Here is a 16,095-nt window from a genome sequence, read left to right as displayed (position 1 = left end):
AGGCAACAAAAGGGGGTGTACACTTTCTATAGGCACTGTACTGTAATATATATATATATATATATATATATATATATATATATATATATATATATATATATTAGGGTGTGTCTAAATTTTGAAGTTTTGATATTAATACTGGCCAGGTTGCCATTGTGTGCCACTTGAGAAAAAAATGATATATGCCAATTTATACGAAAATCAGAGTATATTTAGAACTTGCTCAAAGCCTTGAAAGATTTACTACATATAGCAAAATGCGCGATATTGTAGCTTATTTTATTTCAATGATAAAACATCCAAACAATGATATAAAACAAACAAAGGGAACAGTCACTGTACAAAATGATATAAAAACAAATAAAAAACAATCACTGATCAAAGTTATCACTTCACTTCAGTGGCCTTCACTGATTTCAGGAATTTGTTTCTGTGGTACTCGACCATTTGTAGTACAAATTGTTTTTCTTCCTCATTGCGGACCAGGGCTTCATTGAAGGACTGTATAAGAGCAACTCCTCTCTCTGCCAAATCATTTGTCACTCGTAGGGCAGAAATGATATTTGTTGCCTCATTGTATGATTTGTTTGCCTCCCATTGTTGTGGGTCTTCTTCAAGTCCCAGGATCTGGAGCAGCTTGATGTTGGAAGTGGTAACGAAGTCGGGTAGTGCCATAATAGATGGATCTTTTATGGGAGGAAGCCTTTTTGGGGGTTCATCAGATCCCTGGTTATTGTGCATGTTGTGGACCATGCAGCGCTTTTCATCGACAGTGACAGAGTCACAGATAAGGCTGAGGCCAATCAAGGTCTCCGACAAATACCACAGGTGTCTGGAAAATGCAGTCAAAGCAGCATTTGAGACTTCCTTGTCTGGGTAGCCATGCAGTGCCTTCAATAATTGAAGATCATTCCTTGGGGCTTCGCCGGCTGATGGACAGGTGAACCAGTATTTAACATAGGTAGTGGTCACAAAAAGTGACACTCGAAGTAAGTGCTTCCACACCATGCGAGAGTGGGATTGTACAGATGCCCTCGTTGTGCTCTGGCGCTGTTGGATGTGGAATTGATCTCTGAAAAGCCACATATTGATGGCATAAATGGCACGTGCCATCCAACGCGCACGGTGAACTGCCCCTGGTTATCTGAACCTAATTCCCTTTGGTGGAGTAGCTCCTAGGAAGATGACTGTTATCTGCAAGAGCTCTTCATAGTCATCTCTGGCGTGTTTAGTATTCAGTTGCTGCATGGCAAAGGTGATGATACTTTCTCGAATATCATCTACATGCTCTGATGCATCTACATCATCCAAAGCTGTGCGATACTTTGATTGATCAATGTTTGGCCAGAAATCACAGAAATGACTGAAGATTTCGATTTTTGGAGACCTAAAAACATCATACAGTGAAAAAATCCTTTTCCAAAACAATTTCAGACATGTGATGTCGACAGGCAAGGTTCAGAAGATCCTTTCCTAACTCTGTTTTGAGTTTTTTGCAAACGCCGCCCTTTATACCTGTATTACTTGCTGTTGTGTCGAAACATAAGGCCACAATTCTGTTCTCCAATTCCCAGCTCCTTATCTCAGCCATACAGGCCTCTGCCACAATGGCAGCAGTGCCGGAATATAGCTTGGGGATGGCAAGAAGCTTGGTTACCTCCTTGCCAGACACCATAATAGGAAGTCGATCCACAGACATTTGTTCAGTTCCTGTGTAATTGGGCATTATCTTGCCATCCCAGTGAAATGTTAGTGGAACGAGTGGATGAAAAGATTCACGAATCTCGACTGCTAGAGCTGCACGTTGAACTTTTCTTGCTCATTGGACTGAAGGACTGATCTTCAGTTTCACTAACTGGTGTTGTAAACTGATCGGACGTAGCCATGGCAGAAAAAATATAAGTAGCATTCCTGCTGCTAGTTTTGGTGCGATCTAGCGCTGCTGCAACTTCACGTGTAACTACAGAGATTTTTCCCCTTTTCCGCCGCCGTGATCCAGAAGATGTTGAAGGTTCTTTGGTTCTTCTTCTGAGCTATCTGCAGATAATGCTGTTTCCTCAGATGATGAATCAAGCACTACAACATCTGTCACTGCTGCTGAGCTTGCATGATGTTGTTCCTCACGCACTGCAACTGCTGCTGATCTCGCCAGTGCTCTCTCTTCTTGCTTTGCGAGTTTCACGTCAATTCCTGCAATCGAACCATGTCGTCCTTTTTCACGCTGAGCCTTCAAAAACTGCCGATCCTCTTCTATTCTATCTTGATCATCGTCATGGCCTGTTCATGTGCAATATCAAAGACATTGTCCTAAGAATCCCTGAAAGCATCATGCTTTCCCTCTTCTGTCGCTGACTTCCTTGTGATATTTTTTTCAGGCCCTGCCATTCCTTGTGAAGACGTCGTAGCTGATCCCAGAGATGATTCTTAGCCCTCGTTGGTATCCGTGCTCGTTCCCAAATTTGTAGGATCATTGTGACCGTTTCCTTCACACTGTCATTTAGACTATGTTCTTTCTGTATATGAAAATCAAACAGCACCTTGAGCACCTCTCCTCGTGAAGGTAGCTTAGCACAAATGAAGTGATCTTCTGTGCCACCAATCAACCAAATCTCAGTCTTTTTCCTAGTTAACTTCGCCATTTCACCTGCAAACAGCCAAACATTGAATGGAATAAGCATCACAAAGATTACATCAACAGGCAGTCGAGATAAATAATACAAAGCTGTATGCTGCAGCCAATGCCCTGCGATATAAAATTGTGTTGCAATTTATTGTGAGCTGTCGGTCGAATGTGTGGTGCTGCTTTCAACTGTCAGGCTTCGCAGGCCAGATGTGCTGTGCATTGTGCAGGGCTGTCTTTGGAGAGGGTAACTCAAATACAAAACTTAAAATTAATAATATTTATGTTTTATCTATTTTGCTTTGGTGTGTCACCAAAAAAATATTATGGGTGGCCACTGGCCACAATGCCAGTAAACACAGCAGTGACTGGCTTTGAGCGCAACTGTGTATACCTTTGGTCTCGTTGAGAAAGTAGTAAATGTTGTGCTATCAAGTTTTAATTCTGGATATGGTGTTTTTGTATAAAGTGGCACACAAATTTTACCTGGCCGATATAAAATATCAAACTTAAATTTTTCATGTTGTCATTAGACACACCCTCATATATATGTATATGTATATATGTGTACACACATACACACACACACACACATTATGGCGTAGACAAAAAAAATGAAAACACCCGGGTAAATGAGGAGCACCAAGCAATGGCTTCTACACGACGTGGCCCATGTGTTAATTAAGAAAACAACATCCCAGCATGCTTAGGTTGATGTATAAAAAAATGCTGCACAGGCCTGGTTGCCTGTAATTATAGCCAGCATGGCTGCAAGAGGAGACAGACCCCCAATGCCCCCATCCACAGAGTACGTGTGGTCGCCCAATGGTTTGATGAGCATGACACTGATGTTATCCATATGTGATGGCCTTCTGTTACCAAATATGAACCCAATCGAGCATTTATGAGATATTCTGGAATGATGCCTGAGACAGTGTTTTCTACCTCCATCAAACAGGTGTGAGTTGATTGACTTTCTCCTGGAAGAATGGTGCCACATCCCTCCTGCAGAATTCCCAAAGCTGGTGGACTCTATGCCATAGTGCATACTGGCCGCATGGAATATTCCAACACCCTTTAAGTGACTTTGCATTGGTGTTTCCATTTTTTTTTGTCCAATACCTGTATATACAGTATACAATACACACACAGACTACCTGGAATGGACTTGGGAAGACCCAATGTGATGGCAATGTGAATGTCGGACAGACAAAATGAACCATTCCACATTGAATATCAGTCGTATTTTTCGTTTGACTAGAGACCATGTTGATGACAAATGAGTTTCTGTACATGCTACATGCTTTTACAAAGTACATGCTACCTTGTCATCTATTGGAAAAAAAATGCATGTTCATGTTTTGTTTTATTGTAGTTTTGGGACATTTTAAGATGGTGCTGTCTTTTCAAAGGTGTCACTTCAATACCCATCCTAGCTGCCCTAATATAATTAAGTCTATTCAAATGTGGATGGGAATCATATGTAGAGCATACCAGAAGAGGGATGGGAACAGTTTACCCCCTACCTGGTGGTCATTAACATAGCCAAATGAGTATTTATGCTTCCTCTGATGAAGTCGCCGGAGGCATTATATTGTTGCAGACCCAGGGTCGTGGGGGTACTCTGAGGATGGTATCACCGGTTCTCCCCGGACTCACTAGGAATCGAAGCCATCGCACACGGATAAGTCTGTGTCATGGCAGGCCGCTCATTGACTGCGAACGCCAACAATTTAACCACGTGATCCAGTGTCTTCTGTCTGAATACCGTTTAATGGTTATGCACGCAGTCTCCTTATCGAGGAATTACGCCCTCGATGCATACTTGTGTTAAACTTACCATATCAGTTGCAGCTGAGCAGAGCTTCCAAGTACACACTGGCTAATAAGCAGATTCTTGGGGTATAACTTCCCAACTAGGCTAATGTGCAGACCATGTTAGACCAATGAAGAAAAGGAAGAAAACGAGCTGGGTACATTTATAATAAAGCAATTTATCGAACCACTGTGTTGGCCCTGCCCAAGCGAGGCTTTTCTACTGGAAATGGCCCCATTTACCTCGCACTTTGCCATGCAATGGAGCTCCGAGAATAACATGGGGCAGGGTATCCTATCATGCTCCCCCGTCCATGAGCGCATCTCCATGTTCCCACTGGTCCCAAAATGTGGTGGTGGTTGAGACGTCATGGTTGTGGTGTTTGGAGTGGTGAAAGTAGGTGATTTTGGATGGGGACAGCTGTGTCATTGTAACGGTGAGTTGTGGCAAGGTGGTTGAGGCATTGTAGCACATTTTGAGGTAGAGGAAGTACTGTAGCATTTGTGGTGAAGGCAAAGAAGCATTGGGAGTGGTTGAAGCATTTGTCGTGATGAGACTGAGGTGGTTGGCTATGGTTGTGCCTTTGTGGTGTAGAGGTCGGGCGTAGGTTATTGTAGGGATTTTTAGAAGGCGTTTGGAGTGATTATGGTGAGCGTTGTGCTGTCGTGGTGAGCATGGTAAAGTTCTGAGGTGAGGCGTCAGTTGGGTAATGGCACGATGTTTGAGCAGGAACTTGGCACGTGCGTGTAAATAAGCTGCTGCTGTCTTCTTGACGCTCCTGGTAGCATTACTAATCTGCAAGCGTGCTTGCGAGGTTTGTGTATGAAATAAAGAGATGAAATAAGTGAACGAATAAAGGACTGAAGACCTAACTAAAAGCGCTACGCAATGCACCTTGTCCGATTTACCCACTAGACATATGGAGAGGGCTAACTAAATGAATACTAATGGGATAACTGTCTTAGTATCGCTGTATGTTGGGTACCATTGACTCGGAGAAGTGGCAGTTTAACAGAACCCCAACAATATTTTAGGGTTGGCCGTATATCCGCCCAAACTAATTTTTGATGTTTTCTCTGCAACTGCTTATCCGATTGACACAAAATTTTCACCATATGTGCGACTACTCATGTAGAATGTTTTCATTATAATTCTGACATCAGAGGTCATGTGGTGTGCCGCCATGTTGGAGAAAAGGAAAAACGTTGCACCTCTATCTCCAAAATCACTCCATGGAAAAATTGCAACTTGGCACATGTCAAGTACTCCCCTGGGAAACAAGTGTGATTTTTTTTTTTGGATGGTCACAGGTGGCTTTGTTATAACGTTATTATTGCATACGTCAAACACTTTATCCGATCAATATGAAAATTTTTGAGGGACATCTCGGGCTAAATTGGATGCGGGGAAAAATTGATGATATCATTGGTAACATGGTTCGACAGACATATTTTCTTTTTATTAACATAAAGGCCTTCAAACATCTTCTTCCCCAAAACAGCTAAACAGATCAAGGTGAAACTTTGCAGGTGTGATCGCTTATCCATGAGGAACAAAAATTCGACACCTATGATACAGCTTACAGGCCAGTGTGCATTGTGTGCCATCTTGCCAGTCCAATAAAACAATAGTCTCCTATTTATTTTTATACTAGCAAATACAATCTGTCGCTTTGCTGAAAGGAATATTAAGGAAGGGGGGGAGTAAGAAGGATGGGAAGGAGAGAGGAGGGAGAAAGGAGAGAGGAGGGAGGGAGACCAAAGAAGGGTGGGGGAGCAAGGAAGGTGGAATAGTGAGGAGGGGTAGGGGAGTGAGGAAGGAGAGAGGAGCGAGGAGGGTGGGGGAAGGGTTGGCAGTGTGAGGGGAGGGCAAAGGAAGGCAGTGTGAGGGGATGGCAAGCAAAGGCAGTGAACGAGGAGAGCAAGGGAAGGCAGCGTTATGGGAGGAGGAAGGGAAGGCAGCATGAGGGGAGGGCAAGGGAAGGCAGCATGAGGGGAGGGTAAGGTAAGACAGCATGAGGGGATGGGCCGTCCGGACATAACCACCATCCGGACATAACCACCATCCAGACACGTAAGGAGATAACCACCATCTGGATACGTGTGTAGATAACCACCATATGGGCATAACCACTGTCCAGATACGTCAAGGGAAGGCAGCGTGAGGAGGGGATCCGTCTGGACATAACCACCAATCTGGATGACAGGTATACTGAGTGAGGAGCATGGGGGAGCGAGGTGCATGGGGGAGCGGGGAGGGGTGTGGAAGTGAGGAGGTGTGGTGTAAGGGAAGACAGCGTGAAGGGAGGGGAAAGAAGTGTGAGGGGAGGATAGAGAGGGAAAGGCAGCGTGAGGGGAGGGTGATGGGAGGGAAAGGCAATGCAGTGTTGGGGGAGGGTCAATCGGGAAATAACCACTGTCCAGAGATGTATGGAGATGACCACCATCCGGACATAACCACTGTCCAGATACGTGTAGAGATAACCACCATTCGGATACGTGCAGCGATAACCACCAGCCGAATACGTGTGGAGATAACCACCATCTAGGCATAACCACCAGCCAGATACGTTCAGAGACAGAGAGAGGGAGAAAGGGGGGGGTGGGGAAGGGAGGTGGGGTGGGAAGGGGGGCAAGGGTGAGGAGAGGGTGTGGATTCTGGCAGATGTGACATCCAGTTTAACGGCACACACATTGATGAATCACCCTGGTTATGAAACACCAGGACGACAGTTTATGGCTTGGTCGGGATTTGAACCCAGGCTAGACAGCTTCAAGCGAGTGTGTGTACCTCTTGGCTATCCTGCCGTGGTGTTAACGAAATGTTTCATCTTTTATATTTATTTGTATTTAACTCTGCTGAAGTGACTGTGGAATGGGTGACCTCTGAACATTGTTCAAATCGATCGATTATACTGTTTACAGTGACAGTGCGAACATTGTAGAGTGCTCACCAAGTGGCTTAAGCATGCCAACGTAATGGTTGATAAGGAACGGCTCGCATGACATGCGATTAGCAATCACCAAACCATCATATTAAACACACACACACCTCCCGGAGACACTCACAATATCAAACATGTTCGAATTGCACAAATAAACACTTTTTCTTTTTTGCAGTTGGAGCTGTTGCTAAGTTAAATTCAGGAGCTTAAATTTTGTAATTCAGCTTTGTTTAAGAGATTCTCGAGGGTATGGTATGTGCGTAAATGAGATAAAGCCATAAACGCTGGTGTCTCCAGGCGTTTATAAGCATTGCAATGTACCCAGAGATTTGTAACTATGATGAACAGGCATTCGATAATATGAGTGAGGACAGAGGAGAGTAAAAAAAAACTTATTCATTAAGAAACCATTGTGGCCTGTTCCAAATCAAGGCATGGTTGAGCAGGCCAAAAAACATGGCAGCTTCAAACCCCAGTGAGGTAACCTCGGATACGCCTTGAGACCCCAAAGAGTATGGTGGCCGAAAATGCACCTGATAAAGGATATAATTAAATAAGGCCACTAATTATCTTCAAAAGGGGTGTTACAATTAGCAGAAACACCCAATTTTCACTCTTGCACTTCCTTGGAGTTCTGAGTTTGCATGCAAAGTTTCAGGCTGCTCGATTGTATGGTTTTGGAGTTATGGAGGAGACATGCTGACACACTGACATACACACACACACATTGACATTTATTTGCATAGATGGATGTCTGCATAGGTATAGTTACGACCCCGGTCAAGCAAAGCAAAAAGCTGGGTTAAGCAATTGGTTCATATCCGTCCATCCGAACAACTTATATAAATGGAATGTAATATTTTGAACATGAATCGGAACATGAACAGGAAGGCAAGTCTTTAGTTTTAATGTACTTTGCCTTTGAGTTTGTCCTGACCGCACATGTGCAGAGAGGAGTGAGATAATATTTTTGCTCTGCCTGCCTGCCCTGGCAGTCAAACAAAATTGAAAATCATTCAAACAGGAAACTTACTGTTTATAATGATGTCATAATGGACACAAATAAATAGGCACGAATAACTAATGTAAAGTGTTAACTGTTCGATCGTGTGACGTAATAGATGTGGTAGAAAATGGTGGTAAATTCCACAGTTGAGTTATTTATATGACTTTTACAATCTTTTTAAAATTCAAATTAATTATAAAGTTGAACGCTGTAGAACACAAATCGCCTTCAAAATACTTCCAAGAATCTCCAGTTTTGCAGTACTTGAATTTAAATAAAGGTTAAATTGGATGATGTATAAGGGTGGCATTTGGGACTGCTTCTATACTACTTCAAACGCAATGAATTTCTGGGTTTTTAAGTGGTATAGCAGCTTCAATATTTGGTATGTGCATCCATCCGTCCATAAAAAATTGTTTTAAGCAGATCAGATGCTGAATTGACACAGTGAGGAGCTCTGTTAGCTTGGTGGGCTTGGGATCCTAGGGTCCTGAGTTCAAATCCTGCTTGGCTGTTGAATGAATACCAGGTGGAGTTGACTCAACATGTCATCCTTATGAGGTCGGCGAAATGAGTACCAGCTTGCTGTTATCCTGTGTCGGAGTGGCGACCCATCTCGGATTATGCCCAATAGCCCAGGAGACTGCTTAGGCAGCACCAATGCTCTGCACAAAGTATGGTACCATTGGATGGATGGAGCTCTCACTGCCTAACATCATGAGAAGGAAATGCTCAGCTGCACCGCTTCCTTCGGACACGGGTGAGATTTTAAAAATATTTTTCAATGATCTTTAAAATCATTTTTTCAATAAAAATGAAGTACAGTACTTTATATACCGGAACACTGCATGGGGTATCATGTTCTATGAACTCTCTAGTTTTCAAAATGTTCCTTTTGAAATCAGATTAACTATATATGTCATTTCAGGAGATTCTGCATCACACCATCCCAGTTAAACTCCCAAAACCCAGGCTCAGAGCACACCTCTTTTGTTCCTCTTTTATCATATGTATGGAACCATCTTTCTGAGGTTATTAAATCCTACATTTCCCTCCAAGGCTTCTATCAGGTTGTGAATCACCATCTTATGTCATCTCTCATCCAAAAACACAATATTTTACCCCCATTAACCCTCTACCTAACCCAACTCTCCTTCTTGCATGTTACTGTTACTTACTCTCCTCTGTATCCTCTTTCCTGTTCATTCAATCCCTTGCTTGTTAATTCCAAATATGGCCCACTGTTCACTTTCAGTTCTTCTCCTTTTACCCTCTGCCATCTTGCTCTTCGATGAACCTCGATGTTGTATGGAAAAATAATACAACCCATTGCAGAGAAAGAGAGCATTGATTACTAACTACTAAGTGACTGGAGATAAAACTTTGCTTTGACTTTATCAAGCAAAAAGCAATAAATAAATTGTGAATAAACTTTGGTCCTTCATGCCAAAGAAATTCCTCGTAAGTCAGTCAAATTTAAGAACATTTGGCTGAATTATTTTTGACTGTAAGTTTAGTTTTTGTGTTAAATTAACTATTAGCATGGAACTATGAGCTAAAATAGCGACTTAAGCAAGCATTGTATGGAAAGATATTTTTAAAGTGTAATTGTTTAGGTGGTTCAATAAGTAAGCACACTAAAAAATCCTGTAACCTATGTTGGCATTATTTACTGACTTGAAACACCATCATATCTATATTAAGGAATTTGAAATGTGACCATAGGTTATATAAAAGAAAAAGAAAAAAATACCACCTGACTCCTGCACAACACCAATGCTTGACCACGGAGGTTGTAATTGACGCCATTCTGAATATGCGTTTGCTGAACTCTTGCAACACCTACCGTATTTACCAGATCCCCACGATGCCACTTCTGGCTGTTTCCAAAACAGAATATGCTATTCAGAGGTCTTGGCTCTGCTGCAGTCAGCCTTGGTGAAGAAGCTATGTAGCATCTCCATTAATCACCAACACACCATATGAGTTTGGATTCATCCCTGGAAAATATATCTAACTGCAAGGGGAATAGTTTGAAAATAATTTTACCAATCAGAAGTTTCATGCAAATCATGTACAGGTTCTGGCACTGGTCATACAATTCCATTAACGAGAGTCCATAGAACACCTTACCCCACACAGTCTTGAGAGAGAGAAAAAAAAAAGAGGACATTGGCAGGGTCCATGAGCGGTAAATTTGAATGGTTGAGATGATGTAAAATGTCATAATATTTTGTCCAAGTACTGCTAAACAGAGTTTTGAAAGTGCCAAGAAGGCAATGTGTGTTCTACAGTGTTGAAGTATACAATTCAATTTAATAAAATAAAGATTTTATGGCCTGCCAAAAAAAAATACGTTTTTTTTGGAAGTTTACCACCATTGATGCGGAATTACCCTTGAGAACCCATTAGAATTACCCTTCAGAATTACCCTTTAGAACCCATTACAATTACCCTTTAGAACTCTGTAGAAATAGCCTTTAGAATTACCCTTTAGAACCCATTAGAATTACACTTTGGAACCCTTTATAGTAAAAAAATGGTGGGTTCGAAAGGGTCTTCTTTATATTTTTTTCTGGATGGATGGGAGGAAGGACATAGCCAAACATTGAAGTAGCTTCACAGCTTAAAAATAGTTACATAGTTCTTCTCTGGGTGTAACTTTTCTATGTCCAAGAAGAGGAAGAGGACTCCACCCAGGAAGAATAAGAGGATGATTAAAGCTGTTCACAGAAGAGCTTGTGATGCAGAACATTCTTGTGGTTTTCTTTGAAGAAGTTTGGGATTGACCCAATCTGGGATCAACGTATTTTTGTAGAGGGGAAAGAGCCACCTCACTTGGAGTAGGAGGAAGAATGGCCTCAGAAATAATGGAGAGACAGGAGAACTCAACATGCACAGAGTGAAAAGAAGTGTGTGGAGGAGGAAAAAGACTGATGGCAGACCAGGAGGCCTTGTCTGGAATGGACAAAGAGGACCATGAGGGCTTGTTGAGGGGTTGATCGTCGCTGGTGCTCCCGTGGCTAGTTCAATTCATCATGCTCTGTTTTAGCTTTATTCATCTTTGGACTCCTTTGTCACTGGCTCTCGTTGCTTCGCACATGGTTTCTGAAGTAGGCTGCATTGAGTGATGTGTCCACCTTGCGCATCGTAGATAAAGAAAAGTCGCACCTACATTTTTATCTTGTAAAAGTTTGTTCTCCAGTGCCTAGAGTGGGTGAGGTTTCATACTTTATTTCTCACCATTGTATATAAGTTTGCATGTCCCCATTTCCCTCTCCCTGTCTCTTGATTCACTTGATTCATACCTTTGATGATAGCTCTTGTCGACCTTCTTCCCTGTACTTTTCAATACAAAAATAAACTCTTTAAAAGATAAGAAAACGTGTTTGAGCCATCTGCTTTCCATGTGTGTGTGTCGTCAATTTCAGCTCATTTGATTCTTAGTGAACTATAAGTAAAAATAACTGAATGCAGTTCAATAAGAGACCAGTTGACAATTTCCCAGGATGAAAGCTCCCAGCACTGAGGCATACCATGTCAACGGGCACTCAAACATGATAATACTTTATCTAGATATATTGACTGACAATCACATATTCTACAAATATTTTGATCGCACCTCCCCCTAAAAGATCGACAAATTTGTTGGGTCCCTCCTCTCATCCCTTCCTCTCCCTCCTCCCACCCCTTCCCCTCCCTCCAGATTCCCACCCCACACCTTCCCCTCCCTCCTACCACAAAAGTACCCGGCGTTGCCCGGGATCTAACTTCGATCCATTGCCCTACCACAATGAAGCACAAATTCAGAGACAAACATTATATTTTTCAAGCTGAAAAATATTGAACAGAATTAACAAAATTGAACATATTCTTGTAATTGTGGGGTGGCCAGACTCTCAGTCATTTCAAATTGAAGCAAAAGTTTACTTTTTGTTAACGCCTTGCAAGCTGGGGTCTATAGAACAATTTTGGTCCAAGTGGACAACAACAAGCCCCCATGCAGAGCATTGGGGGGCATGGAAACCCTCCCACCTTCCAGGGTAGCTAGGTAAAATATTGAAACTGTTGTAACTTTTGAACCAATGATCCGACCTTAACATTTGAGGTCTCCAAAGATTTGGGATGAGGAGTAGCAACTTTTATGTTCTAGGTGTATTGACACGAGAAGCCACCATTTTGATGGTATCAGCGTAAATCCATCAAAAACAAAACAAAACATTATGACAATGACAATGAAGAGCTCCCTAAACACGAGGAAGGTTGTGCATCTCAGGACCGTTTTTGGCATGATGTCAGGACCTGATGGATGACTTTCTAAACAGAGGGAATCCCTTTAAGGAGAGCAGTGGGGACCTGGTTATGTTGGACAATAAGGTGTGTGTCCCCAAGTCCGCTGCTTCCTCTGTCCATTTATTGGGATCTATGGGACAAGATCAATACGATAACTTTAGGAAAGATGTGCTCGACTTGAATAATGTATTTCTGACAGCGTTGATCAAGCGAAGCAACTTCTTGTTGTTCCATGACCCTAAAACCCGGAATAAGACAGAAATTAAGAGCCAAATTCAGCACTTCAAACAACATTCGAGCTGTATGGACAAGTTCTTATTGTGCTTGATAGCCAAGGAGGAAATCTGGAGGAGTTTTTCCATAAGAAATCTTCCCCATACCCACCTACATTGCCATCTGAAAGGTCAAACTCTTGTACCAAGTCAGATTTATTGGTATACATTATGGAAGCTATAGCCATAATCTTCTTTCAGGAGATGGGAAGCTGGTTGTGTCAGACGTTTACAAGATCATTGTTATCAATAGTGGAGTGTTGGTCCACTCACTTCCTGGTACAACCATCCAAGACAAGTCATTCGATGAATATTTCAATAAGGTATTCTGCCCAAGTGTCCAGCATGACTTGAAATTATCAACGGGAGTGGGCATTGTCTGAGATCAGTATCATGCAATGACAAAGGGCCACAAGGAAAACAAACTGAGGAATGGGTACCTGACGACACATGTCTGGTCCTGCCAAAGTCCTGGTAACTGGCTGGCAGAATTTTTTGGAAAATACAGATAACAAGAAGGAACTGTTCTCATTCCTGTCAACAAAGATTGTGCAAGTACAGTTCCCAAATGACAAGGATGTTAATATCACTTCAGATGATCAAGTCCTCAATGTTGGGAATAGTCCTCATATGGGACTATGCAATCATGAGGAAGCAGACACTCACATCCGAGTACATCTCATCCATGCCCTCCAATATTCATCGCTTGGTATGGTTCATACTGAGAACACAGACAATGTCATAATACTTCTGTGTAATTTCAACCACATGGCCTTGAACACACCTGCAGAAATCTGGATTTCATTTAAAGCAGGAAACACAACCAGAATGATTTCTTTGAACACAATCACCTCGAGCTTGGGAGAGACAATGCGCAAAGCAATTGCCCTCTTCCATGCATTCCTGGCTGAGATAGCACATCTTCATTCAAATTTAAGGATAAGCAATACTGTTGCAAGACGAAGGATGAAGTGCCATCCCTCATGGAAGAATTTGCGACTGTTGCTTGCACTCTGTTCCATACATCACCAAAGTTGAAAGAAGCGGCGATGAAATTTGGCTGCAGGCTGTACTCCAATGACACAGACATTGACCTCGTCCAAATGAGGGTGTTCTGCTGGAGGACTATGGACGTGGAGATAATCCCCCCCCCTATGTTTGACACGTTGAGCCTACATCTCAAAAGGAGTGTCTTCAAAGCAAGCATCTGGACTAGAGCCCATGAGCCATTGGTGCCTGTGTCGAGAACCCCAGGAATCATGGATGGATGGAGAAGGACAGTAATGTAGTTCCCATTTTGACGACGCTGTCCCTTGCCAAGGATGTCTTCAAACTCGATGTGAAGTGCACTTGCACGAAAGTCTGTTCGCCATGCAAGTGCAAGAAGGCTAACTTGAAATGCACACATCTGTGCAAGTGCAAATGTGCTAAATAGGTGAGTTGGAACAGTTTCCAATGCCAACAAATATATATCCATTTTTTGAGTCGTTTTTAGATTGCATAATACTGCTCAAGCAGTTGTTCACCACCGGTAGAAATTGATTCTGTTTTAGTGTTCAGGACATATTTCACATCCCAACCCAACACTTGTTCTGCCATTTAATAATAAATAAAAGGTTTCAGTATTCGATCACATCCAAGTATTGCTGAACAGTGTCTCAAATAACGTTTTTTTCAATGGATATACACCAATAATGTCAAAATGAATCTAAAATAGACAAGTCTGGAGCCGGCGATGGTTCACGAGCAATGTACACGGTTCGCCTTTTTTATTTTTTGACCTTCGAGGGGACGCCACGGGAAAACTGGCGGGAATCGGGAAAAATGTAAATGATGAAAGTTGGAGTACTCAAAGAGCAATACTTGCATACCAACTTTCATTCGAAACAGTTGAAAACCCTAGGAGCTCGATGCCCAATTTATTGATTTTTTTGACATTTTCGAAGTTCGTGACCTTGTGACCTTGACCTTGGGACGAAAATGAAAAATCGAGCTCTGTGGAGCTATGCAGGTGCCATTGGGCTAACCAAATACCGAAACCCCTGCCGGATTCGAGAAACCCCCTCGGAGAAGATGTAACTTGAAACCGGCTACCCCCTAAAAACACATGCTTTTTGGGCGTGGCTCTGCCCGTTCCCCGGAAAGCACAACTAGATCATGATGAAAACCTTGCACCCCAATTTTATCAAGATAGGATCAAAACCCATGGAGCTATGCTCCGGACAGACAGACAGACACACACCCATAACGAATATAGTGGTCACTTACTGACTCGTGAACCAAAAAGTTTCTACTCCTCATCCCAAATCTTGAGACCTCAAATATTCAGGTCAGATCATTGGTTCAAAAGTTACAACAGTTTCAATATTTCACCTTGCTGCCTGGCGAGGGGGGGGGTCCTTTATGCCCCCCATGGGGCTGATCATTTTCCACTCAGATCAAAATTGTTCCATAGACCCAAATCTTCAAGGTGATACTGCAAAGTAAACTTTTACATCAACTTGAAATTAAAATTAAAATTCAACCATAATGGGCACCCCATTATAATTCTTTTGGTTCGACAATATTGAATGTTTTTCTATCAAGGGCCAGAACATGTATATGGATCAAAAGGGCTTGTCTTAATATTGTTACGGCTGTGGAAATTCGCAATACACCATAAAGGTTCCGAAGATCAGCTATGCCGGTCAGTGAGTGTTCAGATAGGTCCCCACCGTTGTTCAAATGGGATCTTCGTGTTCACCGGGCTGCGACTCTTTGAGATAGCCATTTTTCTTTTTCTATTGTTATTTTGAACAAACCTCCACGTAAACAACAAGCCGCGTTGAAAACCGTCGAATGCAAAAGGAAACCAGAGGACTTCTGATGGGCGCGCGGATTTTTCCCGCCTGTTTCTCGGAGGAGTGTGACGGAGGCAGGGTGGGGCGCTCGCCCCAATTGGTGGACGCGCATGGTGACGCGGTCGGAATGAGGAACGCCCCTTTTCGGGAAGCTTCTCGAAAAAAGGTGGAGCCGAAAACGGGGAGGAGTGAAGGGCGGAGCCCTGCGCTATATAAGGCGGAACGCGCGCGAGGCTCATAGTGGGGCGGCTTAGCCCAAATATTCAAAAGAATTGTGCATTTTGTGATACAAGCACCAAATTTG

The 16,095-nt window shown here is 42.7% G+C and overlaps 1 protein-coding gene, 1 long non-coding RNA gene and 1 pseudogene across 9 annotated transcripts in view; 2 read left to right on the top strand and 1 right to left on the bottom strand.

The window, feature by feature from the left end:
• LOC147026496 (uncharacterized) overlaps positions 1–12,008 on the top strand; it is a 33,568-nt gene extending 21,560 nt beyond the window's left edge. The window contains exons 5-7 of one of the 2 annotated variants that reach the window (XR_015058372.1): positions 3,579–3,662; positions 8,916–9,146; positions 9,315–12,008. This is a non-coding gene — a long non-coding RNA (uncharacterized LOC147026496). Of the gene's footprint in view, positions 1–3,578; positions 7,023–8,915; positions 9,147–9,314 lie in introns of those variants that run through there. The other variant, XR_015058373.1, reaches the window with a different exon arrangement.
• LOC147026494 (uncharacterized) overlaps positions 1–16,095 on the bottom strand; it is a 65,329-nt gene that overhangs the window by 30,417 nt on the left and 18,817 nt on the right. The window contains exon 1 of one of the 7 annotated variants that reach the window (XM_085881954.1): positions 2,538–2,637. The exons of the other annotated variants lie outside the window; for them this stretch is intronic. The gene's annotated coding sequence lies outside the window, so the exon portion shown is untranslated. Of the gene's footprint in view, positions 1–2,537; positions 2,638–16,095 lie in introns of those variants that run through there. 7 annotated transcript variants of the gene reach the window in all.
• LOC147026495 (uncharacterized) lies at positions 13,384–14,386 on the top strand (annotated as a pseudogene).

The sequence above is a fragment of the Eptatretus burgeri genome, chromosome 5 (assembly GCF_056783735.1).
Source record: "Eptatretus burgeri isolate ZD-2024b chromosome 5, Ebu_testis_v1, whole genome shotgun sequence".
Taxonomy (NCBI): domain Eukaryota; kingdom Metazoa; phylum Chordata; class Myxini; order Myxiniformes; family Myxinidae; genus Eptatretus; species Eptatretus burgeri.
The sequence above is the reverse complement of the archived record's forward strand: the minus strand, read 5'-3'. Positions and strand labels throughout refer to the sequence as shown.